General features: G+C 34.9%; 1 protein-coding gene and 1 long non-coding RNA gene across 4 annotated transcripts in view; both read right to left on the bottom strand.

Annotated features, from left to right (window-relative positions):
* The window catches only part of LOC110446111, a 43,659-nt gene that overhangs the window by 25,723 nt on the left and 10,134 nt on the right, over window positions 1-7,802 (bottom strand). The gene's annotated exons all lie outside the window — the stretch shown is intronic.
* LOC110446112 lies at window positions 3,175-6,748 on the bottom strand. The gene is made up of 4 exons (XR_002462430.1): window positions 6,670-6,748; window positions 5,581-5,688; window positions 5,162-5,257; window positions 3,175-3,582 (listed from the first exon to the last, which is right to left on the bottom strand). It is a non-coding gene; the product is annotated as an uncharacterized LOC110446112 (long non-coding RNA).

Raw genomic sequence — 7,802 nt, 5'->3', positions numbered from 1 at the left:
TTTATTTTTAATGGGAAATCTTAATACATTAAGTCATTGTAGTAGCTAAGGTCGTACGGGGCCTGTCTACCAGATGTTGCAATGAGTGCAGCAGATCATTTTCGAGCCCCACATACATATAACAACATATAAAGGGCAAAAAAGAAACTAAATGTGTAGGAATTGGATAATATACAATGTAAGTTGCATTCGACGATCATGCAATGGTTAACGACATGTAATTTCTTTACCTACAGATCGGACCTTGAGGGGTGAACATGAGTCTATGTTTGATATAATGTAGGCTATGATAATTGACAAATTGTTTTTATGAATGACACACTTAATAGCTATAAGTAATGTAATATGGATGGGAGCGTAATGTTTCCTATATGTTTTATATCGAGCTAGTTACAATGTACATTGTTTAACAAATTGACCAATATTACTGAAAACAGGAAAGCATAATCAAAGATGTTGCAAGAAATATTTCAGATTTTGTTTGGGTTTGTCTTCGCAGTAACTAAGGTTATATGACGACAGTATACACTGATTGTGGAAAGCCTTCTCGGAGTACATCTACACTTATATGACATACCTCGAAAATGAGGTAGATCAAACTTAAACTAGCAACATCTTAAAATGTTTACGAATTGTTAATTAGAACATACTTCCGTATCAACATACGATAACTAAAAAGCCCAGGTAAATTAGTAGGTTTATATAATAATTAGTAATTAAAGTTGGTTCTTAAAGGTGCATTAAAAGATAGTCTATGGTGTAGGGTCCCTGGACATGTGGGAATACAAGTAATAAAAAAAGCAAATTTTGCAGATTTTTAACCTTTTATGCCAAAATTGATCACAAATGGTAACAATGGTTACAAAATTAGAATCGATGAGATGATAACAAACTGCACTTAAAAAATATTATTGTCAGTAACGGGTTTCCAAGCTATAAAGAAAGGCGTCAATACGAAGATGTCCTCGCCTGTCTTCCTCTATGTGTTAAGCAATCTCGTTTATTGAAACGCCCTAACCCACTTAATGCACGGCATATTACGGACAATTAACACTTCTTATTCAGATGAAATGACCTTCAACCAACAAGAAATGATTTGAAATATAGATATAACAAAATTTGAATCACATTTGGAAAAATAGATAAATAACATGGGCTTCTGCGGAGAATATTGACGCATCATTGGGCAGCCGGCATCCAAGAAGCATATTTCGCTACAATCGCCGCGTCAACTGTATGGTCATCTTTTTAACCGTCAGTATAAAACGACTGAAAGTCCTTATATTTTAACTACGGTTTTGAGAAATTTTAAAGAAAAAAGTAAGATTCGTTGTCAGATTTGGATGTCTCATGAAGTGTGAGATCAACATCCGGTGAAACCAGAAGCCACGGAGGAATATCAATCGTTGCAAATAATTGGATTGTGTCGATACTACAGTTGTGGGACTGAACAACTCACCAAAAATAGCGTGCGCACACCGTGCATACATCGTTCACACACCGTCCGCACATCGTTCACACATGGTGCGCACAACTGTGCGATTTAACAATCGTTCGCCCCGTTGTGCGCTTCTCTCCGCACAGAACAGGTAAATAATAATTTGATGTCCGGAGTTTTACATGTCCAGTGCCTGACACACAGAGCTGATATGCGATACCATTTGACCGTAATGAATAGTATTTGTTATTTGCATTCGTTTGCCTATAGCTCCCCTTCACCTGGATTTTCACCCCCCGGCCTTACCCGATGAGTTACGTTATTTATTTATTTTGTATTGTTTTACGTGTAAAAATAGACATTGTTTATAAACTATATCATATCTTATTACAGAGATTAATTGAATGTTATTCATTGATTGAATGCACAGAAACTGTTTCGAATAAACGTTTCATAGGGGTTACATTATAAAATCTGTCACGTATTTGTTTGAAATCAGCGCATTCATTTATAAAGTGTTTGACTGTAACTGGTTGATGGCATGCTGGAAATAACTTATTGTTTCTTTCTTCAGAATATTTATTTTGCCAATTCGTTAAATAAATAAAAATAGCTATTGAAGGTTTAAAATCAGAAAAAGGCAGTTTAATAACTTTCGTATTGAGGTAAAGTGCTGCCTCAACGGCTCTATCTTACTTTTTCATTTCCATTTATTCCGACATGGCCGGGAATCCAAATCAAGTTGACAGAAAACTAACATTCTGTTAATACGGAGGGCAATATTTTGTACGAGATTGTTATTAAAGTTCCGGTTTGTAATACTTAGTAGTAGTGACAAAGAGTCGGAGCAGATAATATTTCATTCTTTTCGATTTCATCCAAAGCTAGACAAAGTGCAGTTGCTTCAGCTGTGAAAATAGAGGCATCATAAGGTAAACGGCAGGAAGAAGACGCGTTGCCGACAACGCATGCTGCAGCAACTTTCTCATCGACTTTAGAACCGTCGGTGTATACGATTTATTGTAAAGGAAATCTCGAGATGTTCTCTGGAAAAGAACTTTTGTATTGAAACGGGTGAGTGCGAGATTTTACATAATTGTGTAATTCTAAATTTATTTCGGGTAGCTGAATTGTGGTATATTAGGTATTGTAAAAATCTCGACTGTTTGTGGGTCTAAATTTGAATTTTCCAGCAATTTTTGAAGCCGTTCGCCAAAAGATTGAATTAATGTATCATTGCGTTTGAAAAGGGAACTATACTTTGGATAAAATACTGACCGGAAATCAGGGTTTTCTTGGTTTGCTTTTAACAGATAAGTAAACTATAGTAATAATCTTTTCCTTCTTTCGCTTATAGGTGGTTCATTTACTTCAACGCAGAGGCTTGAGGCTGGTGATGTACGAAAAGAAACCTAAAGCCAGACGAAGCCCCTGGTTATGAATTGGATCAAGCATCTGCAAGAACGATTTTCGAGCTAATCAATATACAATGGAACCATAGGCATGCTTTGAACGGATAAGTGAGCAATATAAGTTCGAACAAAGTTGGATTACAGTTTGGTTTATTTTGAAATAGAGTTTTGTCATTTCGATTGAAAACAAGTGAAGAGGCTGGATTGGCAAATGTGTAATATTTGAATAGCATATCCAGATTTAAAAGCATTTTGAGGTGTAAAAAACATCAATATAGAAAGAATGATGCAGTATTATCCAAAACAAACAGACAAAATTGAGTAAGAAATATTTTATTTACATAAATATAGTAGTTTTGTAAAATTACATTGTTGAACATATGGACCATTATCGAAGCATTATCAGTACATTCTGTGTTCGGTAACATTGTGTATTTATTCTCGATAATTCTATAATAAATAAATAAATAAACAACATATAAGAACTTCATTATATTTGTATTTCAATCTTTCTTTTTAAAAAAAAACCTACTCTCTTAAAGGTCAGAGGATCAGACTTAAAACAAACCATAAGATAAAATATATATTATAACTCAAATATCATTAGGCAAGAAACAAAAACAAATTACGCAAATACAACAAGACTATTCGGAATACTCGGTAAAGAAATATCCGGGTACAACAGGTTAATGTCATCCATCTGTCCTTACTGTATAGACTTTGTCCGTTTTACTGAAACATTAAAAATTAATAATACAGCACCACGTCTAGATAATCATTATATAAAAAATAACAATTAGTTATCCGTGCAGTTCGTTTATTTCCATTTATGCACAGTTCAGTTGATGCACTTAACAGGATGTATTACGGTAACATCATACCATTCCATTTAACACGTTTTTCATGTTTGCCTTGTTTATAATCCTAATTAAATATAACAAGAAATGTAACAATTTCAAAATCTGAAAGAACATAGAAAGGGAGAGCTTGTGTTGCTTGTGAAATCTTAACGGCCCCTTGACACAAGAAAGTCAAGGAAGTCCATAAGTATACAGTACAAGAACATATACAGTAAGTTATCACCAGTTCATTCATTAAGTATAAAGTCAATAAAATGACAGGCATATCAACAAGACAAGCACTCACTGTCCACAATCATAATCAGTTTTAATTTGTATGTTTTCAATATAAACAGAACGTATTTTTATTATGTTCATACGAGATGTGTTTTGGTTTGGTTTGGTTCGGTTTAATTTTGTTTAACGTCCTATGAACAGCTAAGGTTTTTTTAAGGAAGTGCCTCCATGTGTGTAGTGTATGCGTGTTTCCGTGTGTAAATCCATGAGGCATGGTATGCTGGTATGCTTGCCTCCTTGTGATAACACGGATCTGATACCAACTATATAGTGCTATATCACTAAAATACCATGCCGAAGTTTGATTATGCTTTTTAAGTTTATCTAGTGGTGTCGTTGTCACTTTTCTGATTTTTCTATTTTAGACGAGAGATTATTTGGATTTGACCAGATCTACACTGCTGATGTCGTTGGTGACGCAGGAAGCGTATACACTTTGGGAACACCTGGGCAATATCTATGAAACCATTCTCGTGCTCAAGAATGGGTTATATGCTCAAACCTTTTTACGAATCACTTAAACTGTGTGACACAATCAAAAAGTCTACATCAAACACAGTAAATTGAATTTTGCCTAGGGCTCTCTACGAAATTATTCCAATATCTTCCATGAAACGTTATTGGAAATCATTGTACTACTTAAACCGGAAACTTTGCTCACACCGGAATTATATTTCACCCTACACCGGCTGCCTAGGTCAACCTCATTATCATCTTCTTGTTTGTTTAATATGTACTGTTAATAGGCGTGTGCGTATATATTCACTGTTACGGCATGGTTTCTCAACCTGGTGAGAAATTGTAGCAGCTGTGTGTGTCGTGTTGCATTTATGTATGAAGGCCATGCATGCATTGTATGAGCAATTTTTACTGATTTGAGTTCGTTCTGAAAATCCAAGTTTGAGCATGAACACATCTTTGTGAACATAAGTTATCACTTATATAAGGGTCTATGTGTAAATTGTTCCTTTGTTAATATCATGTCCTAGCTCTATCACAAATTATTTTGTTCACACCTCGGAAGTGTCTTGTTTTTGTTGTAAGAAATTTAGGAAAAATATTAGAAACAAATCTCTTGATACTGGCCATGAACATTGTTTGTCCTATAAGCAGACGTAGTTCACAAATGCATGTTGTTTCGCTTATTCTGACTTTCAAATTATTTTTAAACTTACAATTGTTGCAGTTTTCATAGCTGTTTCCGCCTTTTGCGACATTTTCATACGTAACGGTGTCCTCTCGATCTGATGTGGAGTCAGAAAAACGTCTCGCTAAAGTAGAAGGGATACATTTTAGTTATTTATCAACATGCAGTGGGGCACAATTGTCTTCGCTTTCGACATGCAGTGGGGTGCAAGTGTCTTAACTTTCGACATGCAGTGGAGTATAACAACTCCTCGACACTGTACAAGGTCTTTAGTTAAGAATAATCCAAATTATTACAACAGTATATACTATATCATTGCTAATACACACCAACAAAAGAAACTAATCTGAAAGATAACTGTCCAAACGGAGACCAATCAGAAAGAAGGGTGTTTTTATGTCAAGAGAGGGTTTTTCAAAGACTGTCATGAAAAATAATTTTACTTACCTTTATTTTGTTTCTTTTTGTACGTAAATTTCGGAACTGGTTTCAGCAAACTCGCAGGACTTATACCTGATGTGATGATAAGGTTGGGATCCCCGTACATTGTATTGGCTGTAATGGAAGTTCACGTTGTCATCGTTACTAATAATATAACACAATTCTGACAACACCGGCGAGGCAGTATAACGTAATTCGGATGTCCGAACAGCTTTGCATGATTGATCATTTGACTTAATGCAGCATTTATCATAATCTCAGCTTATTAGGAAAGACAACTATGAAATATTAATAACCTTGGAAGTACTGTCATGGAGTACATTACTACTGTTTTCAGAACATTTTAAACTGTTGAAAACAGATGTCATATAAACTTAAGCAATATTTCACATTTTTCTGGTCGTTTCAAATGGGGCCACTTATTCCGTTCTTCCGGTCGTTAGTAATTTTGTCATTCATTGCCACTTCTGAGAAATAATTTATCCTCCTATCAGGGAAGTAAATGTATAATCTATTATATTATTGTCCGTAAACTGACTTTAATGGTGATATTTAATGTTCCCGTTCTTGTAATATTTTGACAGATTTGCTTACAGATTACTCATAGCAAAGATGTACAAAAACAACACTTTTTCTTCCGTCGCTTTATGTCTGTGGATTTTTGCAAAGAGTGAGGAAGAACCGCTTTGATTGATCAAAACCAAAAGTGATATTTTCATATTATGACAAATAATCTCTTTGATATTTGTCATTGTGAGAATTTAAGTTGACCGAAATATCCTTTCTTTTCAATTTACACAACTAAAGTCAATGCGGACATGCAAGTTTTGCAGAAATGTCGGGTCTTAAGATAGGTCCAACGAAGTAACACTATGACCCTCTCAAAAAAAGGTTTCGGACAACACATGTATTGTATTACCTTCAGCAAAACTGCTGACATTGCCTCAGGCAACGGATTTGACTTCGAATCAAACAAAACAATTGGTCACCTGACCGCTAATTAAATTCATTTGACTTTATGAACACACAGATCATTATTCACGTGTCGTCTACATTCGTCTACATATAATACATATACTGAATTCATTCCCTTACCAAACGAGCCAGTTTTTTGCTTTGGCGGTTTTACTGAATTGTGATTGGCTGGATCATTGTATGCTCCTCTGTTTTCTGTGAAAATATACAGGTTTGTAAGTTAGTATTTCGTAACCACATACAAAAGCATAGCACAGCACACAAAACATATCAACTAGTATTATAGTTGTACAAGTATTGTTACTACCATACCCTTACTGTGGAATCATGTTTCATCCATCTATAGTTCATTCGATGAAGTTAAATGTCAATGCATTATTATAACCAGACTTAAACGTGATTGCTGTATGTTTATATTATCAAACAAGATAGGTTTTCCTATTGTAAACCGAATGGTCCTCATAATTTAACGTTAGATAATCATGATAGTGTGCTGATGGTATCTCATTATCACAACAGCTAAAGCCATATAAAGATGGTGTTCCTTAAAGTTTGACCACTCAAAAAACCTCGAGAAATACGTAGTAAGGAAGCACTAGCAGAAGGTCATTTAAATTGAGCATTTGTTATGTACCACGTGACCCTTTTTGCCATCAGTTGTACTAAAGGTCAAAGTAACTCCATTCTTAAACTGTTCACACACACATACGTAGCAATGTCCTGAAAGGACACACCCTTGAGTAGTTTGGCTGAAACAGGTATTCATTCTAGGCTACTTTACAATATCACCCCAATGAATTGTCGCAGTACATAGTAACATGATACATCAGCCGGCCACGTATTGACAATGAAACGAAGAAGGATGCTGGGATACTACCAAAAACAAAGACAAGACAAAGTGTTGCAGTAGATGCAGCATTTGCATTTGGTGTCTTAAGTTGTTTCTTGACTACAATTCATGAGAAACACATGTATTTATAGACCCACACACTTGTTATATTCATTTGGTGTATATAACAGTATACTAGCTCACCTAATCTGTATACATGACTTAGTTTAACTTTGCGAGTCGCATGACAACAAAACAAACAGTAGATACAGCACGTATCGTTCATGTTCTCATTGAAAGCTTGAATGACACCAGCTTTACCGGAACCATTAAATCTCGTTAACCAACATGATTATTTATTAGTTATATCACTTTTCACATAGATTGTTAGATTTTAAACTATATTTTGGTACATTAAATTCCA

Source organism: Mizuhopecten yessoensis, unplaced genomic scaffold (assembly GCF_002113885.1).
Source record: "Mizuhopecten yessoensis strain PY_sf001 unplaced genomic scaffold, ASM211388v2 scaffold2553, whole genome shotgun sequence".
Lineage (NCBI taxonomy): Eukaryota > Metazoa > Mollusca > Bivalvia > Pectinida > Pectinidae > Mizuhopecten > Mizuhopecten yessoensis.
This window is presented reverse-complemented; position numbering and strand designations above follow the sequence as displayed.